Source organism: Eschrichtius robustus, chromosome 15 (genome assembly GCF_028021215.1).
Source record: "Eschrichtius robustus isolate mEscRob2 chromosome 15, mEscRob2.pri, whole genome shotgun sequence".
Lineage (NCBI taxonomy): Eukaryota > Metazoa > Chordata > Mammalia > Artiodactyla > Eschrichtiidae > Eschrichtius > Eschrichtius robustus.
In genome coordinates, this window is record NC_090838.1 from 69,607,179 (window position 1) to 69,633,436 (window position 26,258).

Here is a 26,258-nt window from a genome sequence, read left to right on the forward strand (position 1 = left end):
GTTGGAGTGCTGAGGAAACCTAGGTCTGCCAAGGAAGAGTGCAGTGTGTTGCCCTACACTCAGCATACACAGAGTGACTGGGAAAGGTTTCCGGGCCTGGATGTTTCTTAGCAGCCCAGGGGAGCCTGCCGGTACTCGGTGCTCTTGCAGGGAATAGGGTGCCCACGCGAGGTCCTGGTGACCTGAAAAGCTTACTAACGTTAAAAGAAAGCAGACCGAATGTTAAGCCTCAAGGGCTCTGCTCCAAGCTTCCGCTTCGGCAGGCTATTCAAGGCTTCACCTTGAGGAAAGGACTCACGTCAAGTTTCCTTTTAGCTCTAGAGCGTCTCAGGAGGAGCTCTCACCCAGGCTATGTAAGCACCCTGCTGATGTAGAGAACACTCGTTCCCTTCCCAGAGCCCTGCCTACAGTGACTAAAGACCCGTCCTAAAACTGTTATTTAGGTAGCTTCAAGGCAGCATGAAAGGAGCATTCAACATGGGAAAGCAAGGCTTGTGCCATCAGGTCGCCGTTTCCAGCGAACATGCAGCCTACCTCCTTCTGATTTCTACCAACTAAATATACACTCTAGGTACACACTTGTCCCTTCCTTGAATAATGTTGGTTTGGCACGGAGTTCTGCGTGTAGCCAACGGGCACCCCAGAGGAGCACTCTAGGTACGCTATCGGGGCTTAGCCTCTTCTAAAACCCTGCAGTGTAAGAGAAAGAACTCTGCTTTGGTACCAGCAGGAACGCAAGCCGACTTTCTCCTGTAAGTATGGGGTCTGAAGTTATGACTCTTTAGAAGGAATGCGAAGCCGTTTTGGTTTCTCAGTGCGCTCAGCCTAGGGCAATGAGGCAGATTGGCATGACATGTAGGACGTAAGAGAACAGATTTCCTGGAGCTGTTGGAGTGCTGAGGAAACCTAGGTGACCCAAGGAAGAGTTCAGTTTGTTGCCCTACACTCAGCATACACAGAGTGACTGGGAAAGGTTTCCGGGCGTGGATGTTTCTTAGCAGGCCAGGAGAGCCTGCCAGTACTCGGTGCTCTTGCAGGGAATAGGGTGCCCACGCGAGGTCCTGGTGACCTGAAAAGCTTACTAACGTTAAAAGAAAGCAGACCTAAAATTAAGCCTCCAGGACTCTCCTCCAGGCTTCCGCTTCGGCAGGCTATTCAAGGCTTTACCTTGAGGAAAGGACTCACGTCAAGTTTCCTTTTAGCTCTAGAGCCTCTCAGGAGGAGCTCCCACGCAGGCTATGAAAGCACCCTGTTGATTTAGAGAAAACTCTTTCCCTTCCCAGTACACTGCCTACAGTGACAAGGGACCCATGCAAAACACTCTTATTTAGGTAGCTTCAAGGCAGCATGAATGGAGCGTTCAATATGGAAAAGCAAGTCTTGTGCCATACATTCCCCGTTTCCAGTGAAAACGCAGCCTACCTCCTTGTGATTTCTACCAAGTAAATATACACTGCTGCTACACACTGGTCCCTTCCTTGAATAAAGTTGGTTTGGCACGGAGTTCTGCATGTAGCCAACGGCCTCCCCAAAGGAGCGCTTTGGGACGCTATCGGGGCTTAGCCTCTTCTAAAACCCTGCAGTGTAAGAGGAAGAACTGGGCTTTGGCAAAAGCAGGAACGCAAGCCGACTTTCTCCTGTAAGTATGGGGTCTTAAGGTCTGACTCTGTAGAAGGAATGCGAAGCAGTTTTGGTTTGTCAGTGCCGCTCAGCCTAGGGCAATGAGGCAGATTGGCATGACATGTAGGATATAAGAGAACAGATTTCCTGGAGCTGTTGGAGAGCTGAGGAAACCTAGGTCTCCCAAAGAAGAGTGCAGTGTGTTGCCCTACACTCAGCATACACAGAGTGACTGGGAAAGGTTTCCGGGCGTGGATGTTTCTTAGCAGGCCAGGAGAGCCTGCCAGTACTCGGTGCTCTTGCAGGGAATAGGGTGCCCACGCGAGGGCCTGGTGACCTGAAAAGCTTACTAACGTTAAAAGAAAGCAGACCGAATGTTAAGCCTCAAGGGCTCTGCTCCAAGCTTCCGCTTCGGCAGGCTATTCAAGGCTTTACCTTGAGGAAAGGACTCACGTCAAGTTTACTTTTAGCTCTAGAGCGTCTCAGGAGGAGCTCTCACCCAGGCTATGTAAGCACCCTGCTGATGTAGAGAACACTCGTTCCCTTCCCAGAGCCCTGCCTACTGTGACTAGAGACCCGTCCTAAAACTGTTATTTAGGTAGTTTCAAGGCAGGATGAATGGAGCATTCAAAATGGGAAAGCAAGGCCTGTGCCATCAGGTCCCCGTTTCCAGAGAACACGCAGCCTACCTCCTTGTGATTTCTACCATGTAAATATACACTCTAGCTACACACTGGTCCCTTCCCTGAATAACGTTTTCTTGGCACGGAGTTCTCCGTGTAGCCAACTGCCTCTCCCAGGGAAAGCTCTAGGTACGCTATCGGGACTTAGCTTCTTCTAAAACCCTGCAGTGCAAGAGGAAGAACTGTGCTTTGGTTACAGCAGGAACGCAAGCCGACTTTCTCCTGTAAGTATGGGGTCTTCAGGTATGACTCTGTAGAAGGAATGCGAAGCAGTTTGGGTTTGTCAGTGCCGCTCAGCCTAGGGCAATGAGGCAGATTTGCATGACATGTAGGATATAAGAGAACAGATTTCCTAGAGCTGTTGGAGTGCTGAGGAAACCTAGGTCTCCCAAGGAAGAGTGCAGTGTGTTGCCCTACACTCAGCATACACAGTGACTGGGAAAGGTTTCCGGGCCTGGATGTTTCTTAGCAGCCCAGGGGAGCCTGCCGGTACTCGGTGCTCTTGCAGGGAATAGGGTGCCCACGCGAGGGCCTGGTGACCTGAAAAGCTTACTAACGTTAAAAGAAAGCAGACCGAATGTTAAGCCTCAAGGGCTCTGCTCCAAGCTTCCGCTTCGGCAGGCTATTCAAGGCTTCACCTTGAGGAAAGGACTCACGTCAAGTTTCCTTTTAGCTCTAGAGCGTCTCAGGAGGAGCTCTCACCCAGGCTATGTAAGCACCCTGCTGATGTAGAGAACACTCGTTCCCTTCCCAGAGCCCTGCCTACAGTGACTAAAGACCCGTCCTAAAACTGTTATTTAGGTAGCTTCAAGGCAGCATGAAAGGAGCATTCAATATGGGAAAGCAAGGCTTGTGCCATCAGGTCGCCGTTTCCAGCGAACATGCAGCCTACCTCCTTCTGATTTCTACCAACTAAATATACACTCTAGGTACACACTTGTCCCTTCCTTGAATAATGTTGGTTTCGCACGGAGTTCTGCGTGTAGCCAACGGGCACCCCAGAGGAACACTCTAGGTACGCTATCGGGGCTTAGCCTCTTCTAAAACCCTGCAGTGTAAGAGAAAGAACTCTGCTTTGGTACCAGCAGGAACGCAAGCCGACTTTCTCCTGTAAGTATGGGGTCTTCAGGTATGACTCTGTAGAAGGAATGCGAAGCAGTTTGGGTTTGTCAGTGCCGCTCAGCCTAGGGCAATGAGGCAGATTTGCATGACATGTAGGATATAAGAGAACAGATTTCCTGGAGCTGTTGGAGTGCTGAGGAAACCTAGGTCTCCCAAGGAAGAGTGCAGTGTGTTGCCCTACACTCAGCATACACAGAGTGACTGGGAAAGGTTTCCGGGCCTGGATGTTTCTTAGCAGCCCAGGGGAGCCTGCCGGTACTCGGTGCTCTTGCAGGGAATAGGGTGCCCACGCGAGGTCCTGGTGACCTGAAAAGCTTACTAACGTTAAAAGAAAGCAGACCGAATGTTAAACCTCAAGGGCTCTGCTCCAAGCTTCCGCTTCGGCAGGCTATTCAAGGCTTTACCTTGAGGAAAGGACTCACGTCAAGTTTCCTTTTAGCTCTAGAGCGTCTCAGGAGGAGCTCTCACCCAGGCTATGTAAGCACCCTGCTGATGTAGAGAACACTCGTTCCCTTCCCAGAGCCCTGCCTACAGTGACTAAAGACCCGTCCTAAAACTGTTATTTAGGTAGCTTCAAGGCAGCATGAAAGGAGCATTCAAAATGGGAAAGCAAGGCTTGTGCCATCAGGTCGCCGTTTCCAGCGAACATGCAGCCTACCTCCTTCTGATTTCTACCAACTAAATATACACTCTAGGTACACACTTGTCCCTTCCTTGAATAATGTTGGTTTGGCACGGAGTTCTGCGTGTAGCCAACGGGCACCCCAGAGGAGCACTCTAGGTACGCTATCGGGGCTTAGCCTCTTCTAAAACCCTGAAGTGTAAGAGAAAGAACTCTGCTTTGGTACCAGCAGGAACGCAAGCCGACTTTCTCCTGTAAGTATGGGGTCTGAAGTTATGACTCTTTAGAAGGAATGCGAAGCAGTTTTGGTTTCTCAGTGCGCTCAGCCTAGGGCAATGAGGCAGATTGGCATGACATGTAGGACGTAAGAGAACAGATTTCCTGGAGCTGTTGGAGTGCTGAGGAAACCTAGGTCTCCCAAGGAAGAGTTCAGTTTGTTGCCCTACACTCAGCATACACAGAGTGACTGGGAAAGGTTTTCGGGCCTGGATGTTTCTTAGCAGGCCAGGAGAGCCTGCCAGTACTCGGTGGTCTTGCAGGGAATAGGGTGCCCACGCGAGGTCCTGGTGACCTGAAAAGCTTACTAACGTTAAAAGAAAGCAGACCTAAAATTAAGCCTCCAGGACTCTCCTCCAGGCTTCCGCTTCGGCAGGCTATTCAAGGCTTTACCTTGAGGAAAGAACTCACGTCAAGTTTCCTTTTAGCTCTAGAGCCTCTCAGGAGGAGCTCCCACGCAGGCTATGAAAGCACCCTGTTGATTTAGAGAAAACTCTTTCCCTTCCCAGTACACTGCCTACAGTGACAAGGGACCCATGCAAAACACTCTTATTTAGGTAGCTTCAAGGCAGCATGAATGGAGCGTTCAATATGGAAAAGCAAGTCTTGTGCCATACATTCCCCGTTTCCAGTGAAAACGCAGCCTACCTCCTTGTGATTTCTACCAAGTAAATATACACTGCTGCTACACACTGGTCCCTTACTTGAATAAAGTTGGTTTGGCACGGAGTTCTGCATGTAGCCAACGGCCTCCCCAAAGGAGCGCTTTGGGACGCTATCGGGGCTTAGCCTCTTCTAAAACCCTGCAGTGTAAGAGGAAGAACTGGGCTTTGGCAAAAGCAGGAACGCAAGCCGACTTTCTCCTGTAAGTATGGGGTCTTAAGGTCTGACTCTGTAGAAGGAATGCGAAGCAGTTTTGGTTTGTCAGTGCCGCTCAGCCTAGGGCAATGAGGCAGATTGGCATGACATGTAGGATATAAGAGAACAGATTTCCTGGAGCTGTTGGAGTGCTGAGGAAACCTAGGTCTCCCAAGGAAGAGTGCAGTGTGTTGCCCTACACTCAGCATACACAGTGACTGGGAAAGTTTTCCGGGCCTGGATGTTTCTTAGCAGCCCAGGGGAGCCTGCCGGTACTCGGTGATCTTGCAGGGAATAGGTTGCCCACGCGAGGACCTGGTGACCTGGAAAGCTTACTAACGTTAAAAGAAAGCAGACCGAATGTTAAGCCTCAAGGGCTCTGCTCCAAGCTTCCGCTTCGGCAGGCTATTCAAGGCTTTACCTTGAGGAAAGGACTCACGTCAAGTTTCCTTTTAGCTCTAGAGCGTCTCAGGAGGAGCTCTCACCCAGGCTATGTAAGCACCCTGCTGATGTAGAGAACACTCGTTCCCTTCCCAGAGCCCTGCCTACTGTGACTAGAGACCCGTCCTAAAACTGTTATTTAGGTAGTTTCAAGGCAGGATGAATGCAGCATTCAAAATGGGAAAGCAAGGCCTGTGCCATCAGGTCCCCGTTTCCAGAGAACACGCAGCCTACCTCCTTGTGATTTCTACCATGTAAATATACACTCTAGCTACACACTGGTCCCTTCCCTGAATAACGTTTTCTTGGCACGGAGTTCTCCGTGTAGCCAACTGCCTCTCCCAGGGAAAGCTCTAGGTACGCTATCGGGACTTAGCTTCTTCTAAAACCCTGCAGTGCAAGAGGAAGAACTGTGCTTTGGTTACAGCAGGAACGCAAGCCGACTTTCTCCTGTAAGTATGGGGTCTTAAGGTCTGACACTGTAGAAGGAATGCGAAGCAGTTTTGGTTTGTCAGTGCCGCTCAGCCTAGGGCAATGAGGCAGATTTGCATGACATGTAGGATATAAGAGAACAGATTTCCTGGAGCTGTTGGAGTGCTGAGGAAACCTAGGTCTGCCAAGGAAGAGTGCAGTGTGTTGCCCTACACTCAGCATACACAGAGTGACTGGGAAAGGTTTCCGGGCCTGGATGTTTCTTAGCAGGCCAGGAGAGCCTGCCAGTACTCGGTGTTCTTGCAGGGAATAGGGTGCCCACGCGAGGGCCTGGTGACCTGAAAAGCTTACTAACGTTAAAAGAAAGCAGACCTAAAATTAAGCCTCCAGGACTCTCCTCCAAGCTTCCGCTTCGGCAGGCTATTCAAGGCTTTACCTTGAGGAAAGGACTCACGTCAAGTTTCCTTTTAGCTCTAGAGCGTCTCAGGAGGAGCTCTCACCCAGGCTATGTAAGCACCCTGCTGATGTAGAGAACACTCGTTCCCTTCCCAGAGCCCTGCCTACAGTGACTAAAGACCCGTCCTAAAACTGTTATTTAGGTAGCTTCAAGGCAGCATGAAAGGAGCATTCAAAATGGGAAAGCAAGGCTTGTGCCATCAGGTCGCCGTTTCCAGCGAACATGCAGCCTACCTCCTTCTGATTTCTACCAACTAAATATACACTCTAGGTACACACTTGTCCCTTCCTTGAATAATGTTGGTTTCGCACGGAGTTCTGCGTGTAGCCAACGGGCACCCCAGAGGAACACTCTAGGTACGCTATCGGGGCTTAGCCTCTTCTAAAACCCTGCAGTGTAAGAGAAAGAACTCTGCTTTGGTACCAGCAGGAACGCAAGCCGACTTTCTCCTGTAAGTATGGGGTCTTCAGGTATGACTCTGTAGAAGGAATGCGAAGCAGTTTGGGTTTGTCAGTGCCGCTCAGCCTAGGGCAATGAGGCAGATTTGCATGACATGTAGGATATAAGAGAACAGATTTCCTGGAGCTGTTGGAGTGCTGAGGAAACCTAGGTCTCCCAAGGAAGAGTGCAGTGTGTTGCCCTACACTCAGCATACACAGAGTGACTGGGAAAGGTTTCCGGGCCTGGATGTTTCTTAGCAGCCCAGGGGAGCCTGCCGGTACTCGGTGCTCTTGCAGGGAATAGGGTGCCCACGCGAGGTCCTGGTGACCTGAAAAGCTTACTAACGTTAAAAGAAAGCAGACCGAATGTTAAGCCTCAAGGGCTCTGCTCCAAGCTTCCGCTTCGGCAGGCTATTCAAGGCTTCACCTTGAGGAAAGGACTCACGTCAAGTTTCCTTTTAGCTCTAGAGCGTCTCAGGAGGAGCTCTCACCCAGGCTATGTAAGCACCCTGCTGATGTAGAGAACACTCGTTCCCTTCCCAGAGCCCTGCCTACAGTGACTAAAGACCCGTCCTAAAACTGTTATTTAGGTAGCTTCAAGGCAGCATGAAAGGAGCATTCAAAATGGGAAAGCAAGGCTTGTGCCATCAGGTCGCCGTTTCCAGCGAACATGCAGCCTACCTCCTTCTGATTTCTACCAACTAAATATACACTCTAGGTACACACTTGTCCCTTCCTTGAATAATGTTGGTTTGGCACGGAGTTCTGCGTGTAGCCAACGGGCACCCCAGAGGAGCACTCTAGGAACGCTATCGGGGCTTAGCCTCTTCTAAAACCCTGAAGTGTAAGAGAAAGAACTCTGCTTTGGTACCAGCAGGAACGCAAGCCGACTTTCTCCTGTAAGTATGGGGTCTTCAGGTATGACTCTGTAGAAGGAATGCGAAGCAGTTTGGGTTTGTCAGTGCCGCTCAGCCTAGGGCAATGAGGCAGATTTGCATGACATGTAGGATATAAGAGAACAGATTTCCTGGAGCTGTTGGAGTGCTGAGGAAACCTAGGTCTCCCAAGGAAGAGTGCAGTGTGTTGCCCTACACTCAGCATACACAGAGTGACTGGGAAAGGTTTCCGGGCCTGGATGTTTCTTAGCAGCCCAGGGGAGCCTGCCGGTACTCGGTGCTCTTGCAGGGAATAGGGTGCCCACGCGAGGTCCTGGTGACCTGAAAAGCTTACTAACGTTAAAAGAAAGCAGACCGAATGTTAAACCTCAAGGGCTCTGCTGCAAGCTTCCGCTTCGGCAGGCTATTCAAGGCTTTACCTTGAGGAAAGGACTCACGTCAAGTTTCCTTTTAGCTCTAGAGCGTCTCAGGAGGAGCTCTCACCCAGGCTATGTAAGCACCCTGCTGATGTAGAGAACACTCGTTCCCTTCCCAAAGCCCTGCCTACAGTGACTAAAGACCCGTCCTAAAACTGTTATTTAGGTAGCTTCAAGGCAGCATGAAAGGAGCATTCAAAATGGGAAAGCAAGGCTTGTGCCATCAGGTCGCCGTTTCCAGCGAACATGCAGCCTACCTCCTTCTGATTTCTACCAACTAAATATACACTCTAGGTACACACTTGTCCCTTCCTTGAATAATGTTGGTTTGGCACGGAGTTCTGCGTGTAGCCAACGGGCACCCCAGAGGAGCACTCTAGGTACGCTATCGGGGCTTAGCCTCTTCTAAAACCCTGAAGTGTAAGAGAAAGAACTCTGCTTTGGTACCAGCAGGAACGCAAGCCGACTTTCTCCTGTAAGTATGGGGTCTGAAGTTATGACTCTTTAGAAGGAATGCGAAGCAGTTTTGGTTTCTCAGTGCGCTCAGCCTAGGGCAATGAGGCAGATTGGCATGACATGTAGGACGTAAGAGAACAGATTTCCTGGAGCTGTTGGAGTGCTGAGGAAACCTAGGTCTCCCAAGGAAGAGTTCAGTTTGTTGCCCTACACTCAGCATACACAGAGTGACTGGGAAAGGTTTTCGGGCCTGGATGTTTCTTAGCAGGCCAGGAGAGCCTGCCAGTACTCGGTGGTCTTGCAGGGAATAGGGTGCCCACGCGAGGTCCTGGTGACCTGAAAAGCTTACTAACGTTAAAAGAAAGCAGACCTAAAATTAAGCCTCCAGGACTCTCCTCCAGGCTTCCGCTTCGGCAGGCTATTCAAGGCTTTACCTTGAGGAAAGAACTCACGTCAAGTTTCCTTTTAGCTCTAGAGCCTCTCAGGAGGAGCTCCCACGCAGGCTATGAAAGCACCCTGTTGATTTAGAGAAAACTCTTTCCCTTCCCAGTACACTGCCTACAGTGACAAGGGACCCATGCAAAACACTCTTATTTAGGTAGCTTCAAGGCAGCATGAATGGAGCGTTCAATATGGAAAAGCAAGTCTTGTGCCATACATTCCCCGTTTCCAGTGAAAACGCAGCCTACCTCCTTGTGATTTCTACCAAGTAAATATACACTGCTGCTACACACTGGTCCCTTACTTGAATAAAGTTGGTTTGGCACGGAGTTCTGCATGTAGCCAACGGCCTCCCCAAAGGAGCGCTTTGGGACGCTATCGGGGCTTAGCCTCTTCTAAAACCCTGCAGTGTAAGAGGAAGAACTGGGCTTTGGCAAAAGCAGGAACGCAAGCCGACTTTCTCCTGTAAGTATGGGGTCTTAAGGACTGACTCTGTAGAAGGAATGCGAAGCAGTTTTGGTTTGTCAGTGCCGCTCAGCCTAGGGCAATGAGGCAGATTGGCATGACATGTAGGATATAAGAGAACAGATTTCCTGGAGCTGTTGGAGTGCTGAGGAAACCTAGGTCTCCCAAGGAAGAGTGCAGTGTGTTGCCCTACACTCAGCATACACAGTGACTGGGAAAGGTTTCCGGGCCTGGATGTTTCTTAGCAGCCCAGGGGAGCCTGCCGGTACTCGGTGATCTTGCAGGGAATAGGTTGCCCACGCGAGGACCTGGTGACCTGGAAAGCTTACTAACGTTAAAAGAAAGCAGACCGAATGTTAAGCCTCAAGGGCTCTGCTCCAAGCTTCCGCTTCGGCAGGCTATTCAAGGCTTTACCTTGAGGAAAGGACTCACGTCAAGTTTCCTTTTAGCTCTAGAGCGTCTCAGGAGGAGCTCTCACCCAGGCTATGTAAGCACCCTGCTGATGTAGAGAACACTCGTTCCCTTCCCAGAGCCCTGCCTACTGTGACTAGAGACCCGTCCTAAAACTGTTATTTAGGTAGTTTCAAGGCAGGATGAATGCAGCATTCAAAATGGGAAAGCAAGGCCTGTGCCATCAGGTCCCCGTTTCCAGAGAACACGCAGCCTACCTCCTTGTGATTTCTACCATGTAAATATACACTCTAGCTACACACTGGTCCCTTCCCTGAATAACGTTTTCTTGGCACGGAGTTCTCCGTGTAGCCAACTGCCTCTCCCAGGGAAAGCTCTAGGTACGCTATCGGGACTTAGCTTCTTCTAAAACCCTGCAGTGCAAGAGGAAGAACTGTGCTTTGGTTACAGCAGGAACGCAAGCCGACTTTCTCCTGTAAGTATGGGGTCTTAAGGTCTGACACTGTAGAAGGAATGCGAAGCAGTTTTGGTTTGTCAGTGCCGCTCAGCCTAGGGCAATGAGGCAGATTTGCATGACATGTAGGATATAAGAGAACAGATTTCCTGGAGCTGTTGGAGTGCTGAGGAAACCTAGGTCTGCCAAGGAAGAGTGCAGTGTGTTGCCCTACACTCAGCATACACAGAGTGACTGGGAAAGGTTTCCGGGCCTGGATGTTTCTTAGCAGGCCAGGAGAGCCTGCCAGTACTCGGTGTTCTTGCAGGGAATAGGGTGCCCACGCGAGGGCCTGGTGACCTGAAAAGCTTACTAACGTTAAAAGAAAGCAGACCTAAAATTAAGCCTCCAGGACTCTCCTCCAAGCTTCCGCTTCGGCAGGCTATTCAAGGCTTTACCTTGAGGAAAGGACTCACGTCAAGTTTCCTTTTAGCTCTAGAGCGTCTCAGGAGGAGCTCTCACCCAGGCTATGTAAGCACCCTGCTGATGTAGAGAACACTCGTTCCCTTCCCAGAGCCCTGCCTACAGTGACTAAAGACCCGTCCTAAAACTGTTATTTAGGTAGCTTCAAGGCAGCATGAAAGGAGCATTCAAAATGGGAAAGCAAGGCTTGTGCCATCAGGTCGCCGTTTCCAGCGAACATGCAGCCTACCTCCTTCTGATTTCTACCAACTAAATATACACTCTAGGTACACACTTGTCCCTTCCTTGAATAATGTTGGTTTCGCACGGAGTTCTGCGTGTAGCCAACGGGCACCCCAGAGGAACACTCTAGGTACGCTATCGGGGCTTAGCCTCTTCTAAAACCCTGCAGTGTAAGAGAAAGAACTCTGCTTTGGTACCAGCAGGAACGCAAGCCGACTTTCTCCTGTAAGTATGGGGTCTTCAGGTATGACTCTGTAGAAGGAATGCGAAGCAGTTTGGGTTTGTCAGTGCCGCTCAGCCTAGGGCAATGAGGCAGATTTGCATGACATGTAGGATATAAGAGAACAGATTTCCTGGAGCTGTTGGAGTGCTGAGGAAACCTAGGTCTCCCAAGGAAGAGTGCAGTGTGTTGCCCTACACTCAGCATACACAGAGTGACTGGGAAAGGTTTCCGGGCCTGGATGTTTCTTAGCAGCCCAGGGGAGCCTGCCGGTACTCGGTGCTCTTGCAGGGAATAGGGTGCCCACGCGAGGTCCTGGTGACCTGAAAAGCTTACTAACGTTAAAAGAAAGCAGACCGAATGTTAAGCCTCAAGGGCTCTGCTCCAAGCTTCCGCTTCGGCAGGCTATTCAAGGCTTCACCTTGAGGAAAGGACTCACGTCAAGTTTCCTTTTAGCTCTAGAGCGTCTCAGGAGGAGCTCTCACCCAGGCTATGTAAGCACCCTGCTGATGTAGAGAACACTCGTTCCCTTCCCAGAGCCCTGCCTACAGTGACTAAAGACCCGTCCTAAAACTGTTATTTAGGTAGCTTCAAGGCAGCATGAAAGGAGCATTCAAAATGGGAAAGCAAGGCTTGTGCCATCAGGTCGCCGTTTCCAGCGAACATGCAGCCTACCTCCTTCTGATTTCTACCAACTAAATATACACTCTAGGTACACACTTGTCCCTTCCTTGAATAATGTTGGTTTGGCACGGAGTTCTGCGTGTAGCCAACGGGCACCCCAGAGGAGCACTCTAGGAACGCTATCGGGGCTTAGCCTCTTCTAAAACCCTGAAGTGTAAGAGAAAGAACTCTGCTTTGGTACCAGCAGGAACGCAAGCCGACTTTCTCCTGTAAGTATGGGGTCTTCAGGTATGACTCTGTAGAAGGAATGCGAAGCAGTTTGGGTTTGTCAGTGCCGCTCAGCCTAGGGCAATGAGGCAGATTTGCATGACATGTAGGATATAAGAGAACAGATTTCCTGGAGCTGTTGGAGTGCTGAGGAAACCTAGGTCTCCCAAGGAAGAGTGCAGTGTGTTGCCCTACACTCAGCATACACAGAGTGACTGGGAAAGGTTTCCGGGCCTGGATGTTTCTTAGCAGCCCAGGGGAGCCTGCCGGTACTCGGTGCTCTTGCAGGGAATAGGGTGCCCACGCGAGGTCCTGGTGACCTGAAAAGCTTACTAACGTTAAAAGAAAGCAGACCGAATGTTAAACCTCAAGGGCTCTGCTGCAAGCTTCCGCTTCGGCAGGCTATTCAAGGCTTTACCTTGAGGAAAGGACTCACGTCAAGTTTCCTTTTAGCTCTAGAGCGTCTCAGGAGGAGCTCTCACCCAGGCTATGTAAGCACCCTGCTGATGTAGAGAACACTCGTTCCCTTCCCAAAGCCCTGCCTACAGTGACTAAAGACCCGTCCTAAAACTGTTATTTAGGTAGCTTCAAGGCAGCATGAAAGGAGCATTCAAAATGGGAAAGCAAGGCTTGTGCCATCAGGTCGCCGTTTCCAGCGAACATGCAGCCTACCTCCTTCTGATTTCTACCAACTAAATATACACTCTAGGTACACACTTGTCCCTTCCTTGAATAATGTTGGTTTGGCACGGAGTTCTGCGTGTAGCCAACGGGCACCCCAGAGGAGCACTCTAGGTACGCTATCGGGGCTTAGCCTCTTCTAAAACCCTGAAGTGTAAGAGAAAGAACTCTGCTTTGGTACCAGCAGGAACGCAAGCCGACTTTCTCCTGTAAGTATGGGGTCTGAAGTTATGACTCTTTAGAAGGAATGCGAAGCAGTTTTGGTTTCTCAGTGCGCTCAGCCTAGGGCAATGAGGCAGATTGGCATGACATGTAGGACGTAAGAGAACAGATTTCCTGGAGCTGTTGGAGTGCTGAGGAAACCTAGGTCTCCCAAGGAAGAGTTCAGTTTGTTGCCCTACACTCAGCATACACAGAGTGACTGGGAAAGGTTTTCGGGCCTGGATGTTTCTTAGCAGGCCAGGAGAGCCTGCCAGTACTCGGTGGTCTTGCAGGGAATAGGGTGCCCACGCGAGGTCCTGGTGACCTGAAAAGCTTACTAACGTTAAAAGAAAGCAGACCTAAAATTAAGCCTCCAGGACTCTCCTCCAGGCTTCCGCTTCGGCAGGCTATTCAAGGCTTTACCTTGAGGAAAGAACTCACGTCAAGTTTCCTTTTAGCTCTAGAGCCTCTCAGGAGGAGCTCCCACGCAGGCTATGAAAGCACCCTGTTGATTTAGAGAAAACTCTTTCCCTTCCCAGTACACTGCCTACAGTGACAAGGGACCCATGCAAAACACTCTTATTTAGGTAGCTTCAAGGCAGCATGAATGGAGCGTTCAATATGGAAAAGCAAGTCTTGTGCCATACATTCCCCGTTTCCAGTGAAAACGCAGCCTACCTCCTTGTGATTTCTACCAAGTAAATATACACTGCTGCTACACACTGGTCCCTTACTTGAATAAAGTTGGTTTGGCACGGAGTTCTGCATGTAGCCAACGGCCTCCCCAAAGGAGCGCTTTGGGACGCTATCGGGGCTTAGCCTCTTCTAAAACCCTGCAGTGTAAGAGGAAGAACTGGGCTTTGGCAAAAGCAGGAACGCAAGCCGACTTTCTCCTGTAAGTATGGGGTCTTAAGGACTGACTCTGTAGAAGGAATGCGAAGCAGTTTTGGTTTGTCAGTGCCGCTCAGCCTAGGGCAATGAGGCAGATTGGCATGACATGTAGGATATAAGAGAACAGATTTCCTGGAGCTGTTGGAGTGCTGAGGAAACCTAGGTCTCCCAAGGAAGAGTGCAGTGTGTTGCCCTACACTCAGCATACACAGTGACTGGGAAAGGTTTCCGGGCCTGGATGTTTCTTAGCAGCCCAGGGGAGCCTGCCGGTACTCGGTGATCTTGCAGGGAATAGGTTGCCCACGCGAGGACCTGGTGACCTGGAAAGCTTACTAACGTTAAAAGAAAGCAGACCGAATGTTAAGCCTCAAGGGCTCTGCTCCAAGCTTCCGCTTCGGCAGGCTATTCAAGGCTTTACCTTGAGGAAAGGACTCACGTCAAGTTTCCTTTTAGCTCTAGAGCGTCTCAGGAGGAGCTCTCACCCAGGCTATGTAAGCACCCTGCTGATGTAGAGAACACTCGTTCCCTTCCCAGAGCCCTGCCTACTGTGACTAGAGACCCGTCCTAAAACTGTTATTTAGGTAGTTTCAAGGCAGGATGAATGCAGCATTCAAAATGGGAAAGCAAGGCCTGTGCCATCAGGTCCCCGTTTCCAGAGAACACGCAGCCTACCTCCTTGTGATTTCTACCATGTAAATATACACTCTAGCTACACACTGGTCCCTTCCCTGAATAACGTTTTCTTGGCACGGAGTTCTCCGTGTAGCCAACTGCCTCTCCCAGGGAAAGCTCTAGGTACGCTATCGGGACTTAGCTTCTTCTAAAACCCTGCAGTGCAAGAGGAAGAACTGTGCTTTGGTTACAGCAGGAACGCAAGCCGACTTTCTCCTGTAAGTATGGGGTCTTAAGGTCTGACACTGTAGAAGGAATGCGAAGCAGTTTTGGTTTGTCAGTGCCGCTCAGCCTAGGGCAATGAGGCAGATTTGCATGACATGTAGGATATAAGAGAACAGATTTCCTGGAGCTGTTGGAGTGCTGAGGAAACCTAGGTCTGCCAAGGAAGAGTGCAGTGTGTTGCCCTACACTCAGCATACACAGAGTGACTGGGAAAGGTTTCCGGGCCTGGATGTTTCTTAGCAGCCCAGGGGAGCCTGCCGGTACTCGGTGCTCTTGCAGGGAATAGGGTGCCCACGCGAGGTCCTGGTGACCTGAAAAGCTTACTAACGTTAAAAGAAAGCAGACCGAATGTTAAGCCTCAAGGGCTCTGCTCCAAGCTTCCGCTTCGGCAGGCTATTCAAGGCTTCACCTTGAGGAAAGGACTCACGTCAAGTTTCCTTTTAGCTCTAGAGCGTCTCAGGAGGAGCTCTCACCCAGGCTATGTAAGCACCCTGCTGATGTAGAGAACACTCGTTCCCTTCCCAGAGCCCTGCCTACAGTGACTAAAGACCCGTCCTAAAACTGTTATTTAGGTAGCTTCAAGGCAGCATGAAAGGAGCATTCAAAATGGGAAAGCAAGGCTTGTGCCATCAGGTCGCCGTTTCCAGCGAACATGCAGCCTACCTCCTTCTGATTTCTACCAACTAAATATACACTCTAGGTACACACTTGTCCCTTCCTTGAATAATGTTGGTTTGGCACGGAGTTCTGCGTGTAGCCAACGGGCACCCCAGAGGAGCACTCTAGGAACGCTATCGGGGCTTAGCCTCTTCTAAAACCCTGAAGTGTAAGAGAAAGAACTCTGCTTTGGTACCAGCAGGAACGCAAGCCGACTTTCTCCTGTAAGTATGGGGTCTTCAGGTATGACTCTGTAGAAGGAATGCGAAGCAGTTTGGGTTTGTCAGTGCCGCTCAGCCTAGGGCAATGAGGCAGATTTGCATGACATGTAGGATATAAGAGAACAGATTTCCTGGAGCTGTTGGAGTGCTGAGGAAACCTAGGTCTCCCAAGGAAGAGTGCAGTGTGTTGCCCTACACTCAGCATACACAGAGTGAGTGGGAAAGGTTTCCGGGCCTGGATGTTTCTTAGCAGCCCAGGGGAGCCTGCCGGTACTCGGTGCTCTTGCAGGGAATAGGGTGCCCACGCGAGGTCCTGGTGACCTGAAAAGCTTACTAACGTTAAAAGAAAGCAGACCGAATGTTAAACCTCAAGGGCTCTGCTGCAAGCTTCCGCTTCGGCAGGCTATTCAAGGCTTTACCTTGAGGAAAGGACTCACGTCAAGTTTCCTTTTAGCTCTAGAGCGTCTCAGGAGGAGCTCTCACCCAGGCTATGTAAGCACCCTGCTGATGTAGAGAACACTCGTTCCCTTCCCAGAGCCCTGCCTACAGTGACTAAAGACCCGTCCTAAAACTGTTATTTAGGTAGCTTCAAGGCAGCATGAAAGGAGCATTCAAAATGGGAAAGCAAGGCTTGTGCCATCAGGTCGCCGTTTCCAGCGAACATGCAGCCTACCTCCTTCTGATTTCTACCAACTAAATATACACTCTAGGTACACACTTGTCCCTTCCTTGAATAATGTTGGTTTGGCACGGAGTTCTGCGTGTAGCCAACGGGCACCCCAGAGGAGCACTCTAGGTACGCTATCGGGGCTTAGCCTCTTCTAAAACCCTGAAGTGTAAGAGAAAGAACTCTGCTTTGGTACCAGCAGGAACGCAAGCCGACTTTCTCCTGTAAGTATGGGGTCTGAAGTTATGACTCTTTAGAAGGAATGCGAAGCAGTTTTGGTTTCTCAGTGCGCTCAGCCTAGGGCAATGAGGCAGATTGGCATGACATGTAGGACGTAAGAGAACAGATTTCCTGGAGCTGTTGGAGTGCTGAGGAAACCTAGGTCTCCCAAGGAAGAGTTCAGTTTGTTGCCCTACACTCAGCATACACAGAGTGACTGGGAAAGGTTTTCGGGCCTGGATGTTTCTTAGCAGGCCAGGAGAGCCTGCCAGTACTCGGTGGTCTTGCAGGGAATAGGGTGCCCACGCGAGGTCCTGGTGACCTGAAAAGCTTACTAACGTTAAAAGAAAGCAGACCTAAAATTAAGCCTCCAGGACTCTCCTCCAGGCTTCCGCTTCGGCAGGCTATTCAAGGCTTTACCTTGAGGAAAGAACTCACGTCAAGTTTCCTTTTAGCTCTAGAGCCTCTCAGGAGGAGCTCCCACGCAGGCTATGAAAGCACCCTGTTGATTTAGAGAAAACTCTTTCCCTTCCCAGTACACTGCCTACAGTGACAAGGGACCCATGCAAAACACTCTTATTTAGGTAGCTTCAAGGCAGCATGAATGGAGCGTTCAATATGGAAAAGCAAGTCTTGTGCCATACATTCCCCGTTTCCAGTGAAAACGCAGCCTACCTCCTTGTGATTTCTACCAAGTAAATATACACTGCTGCTACACACTGGTCCCTTACTTGAATAAAGTTGGTTTGGCACGGAGTTCTGCATGTAGCCAACGGCCTCCCCAAAGGAGCGCTTTGGGACGCTATCGGGGCTTAGCCTCTTCTAAAACCCTGCAGTGTAAGAGGAAGAACTGGGCTTTGGCAAAAGCAGGAACGCAAGCCGACTTTCTCCTGTAAGTATGGGGTCTTAAGGACTGACTCTGTAGAAGGAATGCGAAGCAGTTTTGGTTTGTCAGTGCCGCTCAGCCTAGGGCAATGAGGCAGATTGGCATGACATGTAGGATATAAGAGAACAGATTTCCTGGAGCTGTTGGAGTGCTGAGGAAACCTAGGTCTCCCAAGGAAGAGTGCAGTGTGTTGCCCTACACTCAGCATACACAGTGACTGGGAAAGGTTTCCGGGCCTGGATGTTTCTTAGCAGCCCAGGGGAGCCTGCCGGTACTCGGTGATCTTGCAGGGAATAGGTTGCCCACGCGAGGACCTGGTGACCTGGAAAGCTTACTAACGTTAAAAGAAAGCAGACCGAATGTTAAGCCTCAAGGGCTCTGCTCCAAGCTTCCGCTTCGGCAGGCTATTCAAGGCTTTACCTTGAGGAAAGGACTCACGTCAAGTTTCCTTTTAGCTCTAGAGCGTCTCAGGAGGAGCTCTCACCCAGGCTATGTAAGCACCCTGCTGATGTAGAGAACACTCGTTCCCTTCCCAGAGCCCTGCCTACTGTGACTAGAGACCCGTCCTAAAACTGTTATTTAGGTAGTTTCAAGGCAGGATGAATGCAGCATTCAAAATGGGAAAGCAAGGCCTGTGCCATCAGGTCCCCGTTTCCAGAGAACACGCAGCCTACCTCCTTGTGATTTCTACCATGTAAATATACACTCTAGCTACACACTGGTCCCTTCCCTGAATAACGTTTTCTTGGCACGGAGTTCTCCGTGTAGCCAACTGCCTCTCCCAGGGAAAGCTCTAGGTACGCTATCGGGACTTAGCTTCTTCTAAAACCCTGCAGTGCAAGAGGAAGAACTGTGCTTTGGTTACAGCAGGAACGCAAGCCGACTTTCTCCTGTAAGTATGGGGTCTTAAGGTCTGACACTGTAGAAGGAATGCGAAGCAGTTTTGGTTTGTCAGTGCCGCTCAGCCTAGGGCAATGAGGCAGATTTGCATGACATGTAGGATATAAGAGAACAGATTTCCTGGAGCTGTTGGAGTGCTGAGGAAACCTAGGTCTGCCAAGGAAGAGTGCAGTGTGTTGCCCTACACTCAGCATACACAGAGTGACTGGGAAAGGTTTCCGGGCCTGGATGTTTCTTAGCAGCCCAGGGGAGCCTGCCGGTACTCGGTGCTCTTGCAGGGAATAGGGTGCCCACGCGAGGTCCTGGTGACCTGAAAAGCTTACTAACGTTAAAAGAAAGCAGACCGAATGTTAAGCCTCAAGGGCTCTGCTCCAAGCTTCCGCTTCGGCAGGCTATTCAAGGCTTCACCTTGAGGAAAGGACTCACGTCAAGTTTCCTTTTAGCTCTAGAGCGTCTCAGGAGGAGCTCTCACCCAGGCTATGTAAGCACCCTGCTGATGTAGAGAACACTCGTTCCCTTCCCAGAGCCCTGCCTACAGTGACTAAAGACCCGTCCTAAAACTGTTATTTAGGTAGCTTCAAGGCAGCATGAAAGGAGCATTCAAAATGGGAAAGCAAGGCTTGTGCCATCAGGTCGCCGTTTCCAGCGAACATGCAGCCTACCTCCTTCTGATTTCTACCAACTAAATATACACTCTAGGTACACACTTGTCCCTTCCTTGAATAATGTTGGTTTGGCACGGAGTTCTGCGTGTAGCCAACGGGCACCCCAGAGGAGCACTCTAGGTACGCTATCGGGGCTTAGCCTCTTCTAAAACCCTGCAGTGTAAGAGAAAGAACTCTGCTTTGGTACCAGCAGGAACGCAAGCCGACTTTCTCCTGTAAGTATGGGGTCTGAAGTTATGACTCTTTAGAAGGAATGCGAAGCAGTTTTGGTTTCTCAGTGCGCTCAGCCTAGGGCAATGAGGCAGATTGGCATGACATGTAGGACGTAAGAGAACAGATTTCCTGGAGCTGTTGGAGTGCTGAGGAAACCTAGGTGACCCAAGGAAGAGTTCAGTTTGTTGCCCTACACTCAGCATACACAGAGTGACTGGGAAAGGTTTCCGGGCCTGGATGTTTCTTAGCAGGCCAGGAGAGCCTGCCAGTACTCGGTGGTCTTGCAGGGAATAGGGTGCCCACGCGAGGTCCTGGTGACCTGAAAAGCTTACTAACGTTAAAAGAAAGCAGACCTAAAATTAAGCCTCCAGGACTCTCCTCCTGGCTTCCGCTTCGGCAGGCTATTCAAGGCTTTACCTTGAGGAAAGGACTCACGTCAAGTTTCCTTTTAGCTCTAGAGCCTCTCAGGAGGAGCTCCCACGCAGGCTATGAAAGCACCCTGTTGATTTAGAGAAAACTCTTTCCCTTCCCAGTACACTGCCTACAGTGACAAGGGACCCATGCAAAACACTCTTATTTAGGTAGCTTCAAGGCAGCATGAATGGAGCGTTCAATATGGAAAAGCAAGTCTTGTGCCATACATTCCCCGTTTCCAGTGAAAACGCAGCCTACCTCCTTGTGATTTCTACCAAGTAAATATACACTGCTGCTACACACTGGTCCCTTCCTTGAATAAAGTTGGTTTGGCACGGAGTTCTGCATGTAGCCAACGGCCTCCCCAAAGGAGCGCTTTGGGACGCTATCGGGGCTTAGCCTCTTCTAAAACCCTGCAGTGTAAGAGGAAGAACTGGGCTTTGGCAAAAGCAGGAACGCAAGCCGACTTTCTCCTGTAAGTATGGGGTCTTAAGGTCTGACTCTGTAGAAGGAATGCGAAGCAGTTTTGGTTTGTCAGTGCCGCTCAGCCTAGGGCAATGAGGCAGATTGGCATGACATGTAGGATATAAGAGAACAGATTTCCTGGAGCTGTTGGAGAGCTGAGGAAACCTAGGTCTCCCAAGGAAGAGTGCAGTGTGTTGCCCTACACTCAGCATACACAGAGTGACTGGGAAAGGTTTCCGGGCCTGGATGTTTCATAGCAGCCCAGGGGAGCCTGCCGGTACTCGGTGCTCTTGCAGGGAATAGGGTGCCCACGCGAGGGCCTGGTGACCTGAAAAGCTTACTAACGTTAAAAGAAAGCAGACCGAATGTTAAGCCTCAAGGGCTCTGCTCCAAGCTTCCGCTTCGGCAGGCTATTCAAGGCTTTACCTTGAGGAAAGGACTCACGTCAAGTTTCCTTTTAGCTCTAGAGCGTCTCAGGAGGAGCTCTCACCCAGGCTATGTAAGCACCCTGCTGATGTAGAGAACACTCGTTCCCTTCCCAGAGCCCTGCCTACAGTGACTAAAGACCCGTCCTAAAACTGTTATTTAGGTAGCTTCAAGGCAGCATGAAAGGAGCATTCAAAATGGGAAAGCAAGGCTTGTGCCATCAGGTCGCCGGTTCCAGCGAACATGCAGCCTACCTCCTTCTGATTTCTACCAACTAAATATACACTCTAGGTACACACTGGTCCCTTTCTTGAATAATGTTGGTTTGGCACGGAGTTCTGCGTGTAGCCAACGACCACCCCTGAGGAGCACTCTAGGTACGCTATCGGGGCTTAGCCTCTTCTAAAACCCTGCAGTGTAAGAGAAAGAACTCTGCTTTGGTACCAGCAGGAACGCAAGCCGACTTTCTCCTGTAAGTATGGGGTCTGAAGTTATGACTCTTTAGAAGGAATGCGAAGCAGTTTTGGTTTCCCAGTGCGCTCAGCCTAGGGCAATGAGGCAGAATGGCATGACATGTAGGACGTAAGAGAACAGATTTCCTGGAGCTGTTGGAGTGCTGAGGAAACCTAGGTCTCCCAAGGAAGAGTGCAGTGTGTTGCCCTACACTCAGCATACACAGAGTGACTGGGAAAGGTTTCCGGGCCTGGTAGTTTCTTAGCAGGCCAGTAGAGCCTGCCAGTACTCGGTGTTCTTGCAGGGAATAGGGTGCCCACGCGAGGGCCTGGTGACCTGAAAAGCTTACTAACGTTAAAACAAAGCAGACCTAAAATTAAGCCTCCAGGACTCTCCTCCAAGCTTCCGCTTCGGCAGGCTATTCAAGGCTTTACCTTGAGGAAAGGACTCACGTCAAGTTTCCTTTTAGTTCTAGAGCCTCTCAGGAGGAGCTCCCACGCAGGCTATGAAAGCACCCTGTTGATTTAGAGAAAACTCTTTCCCTTCCCAGTACACTGCCTACAGTGACAAGGGACCCATGCAAAACACTCTTATTTAGGTAGCTTCAAGGCAGCATGAATGGAGCGTTCAATATGGAAAAGCAAGTCTTGTGCCATACATTCCCCGTTTCCAGTGAAAACGCAGCCTACCTCCTTGTGATTTCTACCAAGTAAATATACACTGCTGCTACACACTGGTCCCTTCCTTGAATAAAGTTGGTTTGGCACGGAGTTCTGCATGTAGTCAACGGCCTCCCCAAAGGAGCGCTTTGGGACGCTATCGGGGCTTAGCCTCTTCTAAAACCCTGCAGTGTAAGAGGAAGAACTGGGCTTTGGCAAAAGCAGGAACGCAAGCCGACTTTCTCCTGTAAGTATGGGGTCTTCAGGTATGACTCTGTAGAAGGAATGCGAAGCAGTTTTGGTTTGTCAGTGCCGCTCAGCCTAGGGCAATGAGGCAGATTGGCATGACATGTAGGATATAAGAGAACAGATTTCCTGGAGCTGTTGGAGTGCTGAGGAAACCTAGGTCTCCCAAGGAAGAGTGCAGTGTGTTGCCCTACACTCAGCATACACAGAGTGACTGGGAAAGGTTTCCGGGCCTGGATGTTTCTTAGCAGGCCAGGAGAGCCTGCCAGTACTCGGTGTTCTTGCAGGGAATAGGGTGCCCACGCGAGGTCCTGGTGACCTGAAAAGCTTACTAACGTTAAAAGAAAGCAGACCTAAAATTAAGCCTCCAGGACTCTCCTCCAGGCTTCCGCTTCGGCAGGCTATTCAAGGCTTTACCTTGAGGAAAGGACTCACGTCAAGTTTCCTTTTAGCTCTAGAGCCTCTCAGGAGGAGCTCCCACGCAGGCTATGAAAGCACCCTGTTGATTTAGAGAAAACTCTTTCCCTTCCCAGTACACTGCCTACAGTGACAAGGGACCCATGCAAAACACTCTTATTTAGGTAGCTTCAAGGCAGCATGAATGGAGCGTTCAATATGGAAAAGCAAGTCTTGTGCCATACATTCCCCGTTTCCAGTGAAAACGCAGCCTACCTCCTTGTGATTTCTACCAAGTAAATATACACTGCTGCTACACACTGGTCCCTTCCTTGAATAAAGTTGGTTTGGCACGGAGTTCTGCATGTAGCCAACGGCCTCCCCAAAGGAGCGCTTTGGGACGCTATCGGGGCTTAGCCTCTTCTAAAACCCTGCAGTGTAAGAGGAAGAACTGGGCTTTGGCAAAAGCAGGAACGCAAGCCGACTTTCTCCTGTAAGTATGGGGTCTTAAGGTCTGACTCTGTAGAAGGAATGCGAAGCAGTTTTGGTTTGTCAGTGCCGCTCAGCCTAGGGCAATGAGGCAGATTGGCATGACATGTAGGATATAAGAGAACAGATTTCCTGGAGCTGTTGGAGTGCTGAGGAAACCTAGGTCTCCCAAGGAAGAGTGCAGTGTGTTGCCCTACACTCAGCATACACAGAGTGACTGGGAAAGGTTTCCGGGCCTGGATGTTTCTTAGCAGCCCAGGGGAGCCTGCCGGTACTCGGTGCTCTTGCAGGGAATAGGGTGCCCACGCGAGGGCCTGGTGACCTGAAAAGCTTACTAACGTTCAAAGAAAGCAGACCGAATGTTAAGCCTCAAGGGCTCTGCTCCAAGCTTCCGCTTCGGCAGGCTATTCAAGGCTTTACCTTGAGGAAAGGACTCACGTCAAGTTTACTTTTAGCTCTAGAGCGTCTCAGGAGGAGCTCTCACCCAGGCTATGTAAGCACCCTGCTGATGTAGAGAACACTCGTTCCCTTCCCAGAGCCCTGCCTACTGTGACTAGAGACCCGTCCTAAAACTGTTATTTAGGTAGTTTCAAGGCAGGATGAATGGAGCATTCAAAATGGGAAAGCAAGGCCTGTGCCATCAGGTCCCCGTTTCCAGAGAACACGCAGCCTACCTCCTTGTGATTTCTACCATGTAAATATACACTCTAGCTACACACTGGTCCCTTCCCTGAATAACGTTTTCTTGGCACGGAGTTCTCCGTGTAGCCAACTGCCTCTCCCAGGGAAAGCTCTAGGTACGCTATCGGGACTTAGCTTCTTCTAAAACCCTGCAGTGCAAGAGGAAGAACTGTGCTTTGGTTACAGCAGGAACGCAAGCCGACTTTCTCCTGTAAGTATGGGGTCTTCAGGTATGACTCTGTAGAAGGAATGCGAAGCAGTTTGGGTTTGTCAGTGCCGCTCAGCCTAGGGCAATGAGGCAGATTGGCATGACATGTAGGATATAAGAGAACAGATTTCCTGGAGCTGTTGGAGTGCTGAGGAAACCTAGGTCTCCCAAGGAAGAGTGCAGTGTGTTGCCCTACACTCAGCATACACAGTGACTGGGAAAGGTTTCCGGGCCTGGATGTTTCTTAGCAGCCCAGGGGAGCCTGCCGGTACTCGGTGCTCTTGCAGGGAATAGGGTGCCCACGCGAGGGCCTGGTGACCTGAAAAGCTTACTAACGTTAAAAGAAAGCAGACCGAATGTTAAGCCTCAAGGGCTCTGCTCCAAGCTTCCGCTTCGGCAGGCTATTCAAGGCTTCACCTTGAGGAAAGGACTCACGTCAAGTTTCCTTTTAGCTCTAGAGCGTCTCAGGAGGAGCTCTCACCCAGGCTATGTAAGCACCCTGCTGATGTAGAGAACACTCGTTCCCTTCCCAGAGCCCTGCCTACAGTGACTAAAGACCCGTCCTAAAACTGTTATTTAGGTAGCTTCAAGGCAGCATGAAAGGAGCATTCAAAATGGGAAAGCAAGGCTTGTGCCATCAGGTCGCCGTTTCCAGCGAACATGCAGCCTACCTCCTTCTGATTTCTACCAACTAAATATACACTCTAGGTACACACTTGTCCCTTCCTTGAATAATGTTGGTTTGGCACGGAGTTCTGCGTGTAGCCAACGGGCACCCCAGAGGAGCACTCTAGGTACGCTATCGGGGCTTAGCCTCTTCTAAAACCCTGCAGTGTAAGAGAAAGAACTCTGCTTTGGTACCAGCAGGAACGCAAGCCGACTTTCTCCTGTAAGTATGGGGTCTGAAGTTATGACTCTTTAGAAGGAATGCGAAGCAGTTTTGGTTTCTCAGTGCGCTCAGCCTAGGGCAATGAGGCAGATTGGCATGACATGTAGGACGTAAGAGAACAGATTTCCTGGAGCTGTTGGAGTGCTGAGGAAACCTAGGTGACCCAAGGAAGAGTTCAGTTTGTTGCCCTACACTCAGCATACACAGAGTGACTGGGAAAGGTTTCCGGGCCTGGATGTTTCTTAGCAGGCCAGGAGAGCCTGCCAGTACTCGGTGGTCTTGCAGGGAATAGGGTGCCCACGCGAGGTCTTGGTGACCTGAAAAGCTTACTAACGTTAAAAGAAAGCAGACCTAAAATTAAGCCTCCAGGACTCTCCTCCAGGCTTCCGCTTCGGCAGGCTATTCAAGGCTTTACCTTGAGGAAAGGACTCACGTCAAGTTTCCTTTTAGCTCTAGAGCCTCTCAGGAGGAGCTCCCACGCAGGCTATGAAAGCACCCTGTTGATTTAGAGAAAACTCTTTCCCTTCCCAGTACACTGCCTACAGTGACAAGGGACCCATGCAAAACACTCTTATTTAGGTAGCTTCAAGGCAGCATGAATGGAGCGTTCAATATGGAAAAGCAAGTCTTGTGCCATACATTCCCCGTTTCCAGTGAAAACGCAGCCTACCTCCTTGTGATTTCTACCAAGTAAATATACACTGCTGCTACACACTGGTCCCTTCCTTGAATAAAGTTGGTTTGGCACGGAGTTCTGCATGTAGCCAACGGCCTCCCCAAAGGAGCGCTTTGGGACGCTATCGGGGCTTAGCCTCTTCTAAAACCCTGCAGTGTAAGAGGAAGAACTGGGCTTTGGCAAAAGCAGGAACGCAAGCCGACTTTCTCCTGTAAGTATGGGGTCTTAAGGTCTGACTCTGTAGAAGGAAGGCGAAGCAGTTTTGGTTTGTCAGTGCCGCTCAGCCTAGGGCAATGAGGCAGATTGGCATGACATGTAGGATATAAGAGAACAGATTTCCTGGAGCTGTTGGAGAGCTGAGGAAACCTAGGTCTCCCAAGGAAGAGTGCAGTGTGTTGCCCTACACTCAGCATACACAGAGTGACTGGGAAAGGTTTCCGGGCCTGGATGTTTCTTAGCAGCCCAGGGGAGCCTGCCGGTACTCGGTGCTCTTGCAGGGAATAGGGTGCCCACGCGAGGGCCTGGTGACCTGAAAAGCTTACTAACGTTAAAAGAAAGCAGACCGAATGTTAAGCCTCAAGGGCTCTGCTCCAAGCTTCCGCTTCGGCAGGCTATTCAAGGCTTCACCTTGAGGAAAGGACTCACGTCAAGTTTCCTTTTAGCTCTAGAGCGTCTCAGGAGGAGCTCTCACCCAGGCTATGTAAGCACCCTGCTGATGTAGAGAACACTCGTTCCCTTCCCAGAGCCCTGCCTACAGTGACTAAAGACCCGTCCTAAAACTGTTATTTAGGTAGCTTCAAGGCAGCATGAAAGGAGCATTCAACATGGGAAAGCAAGTCTTGTGCCATCAGGTCGCCGTTTCCAGCGAACATG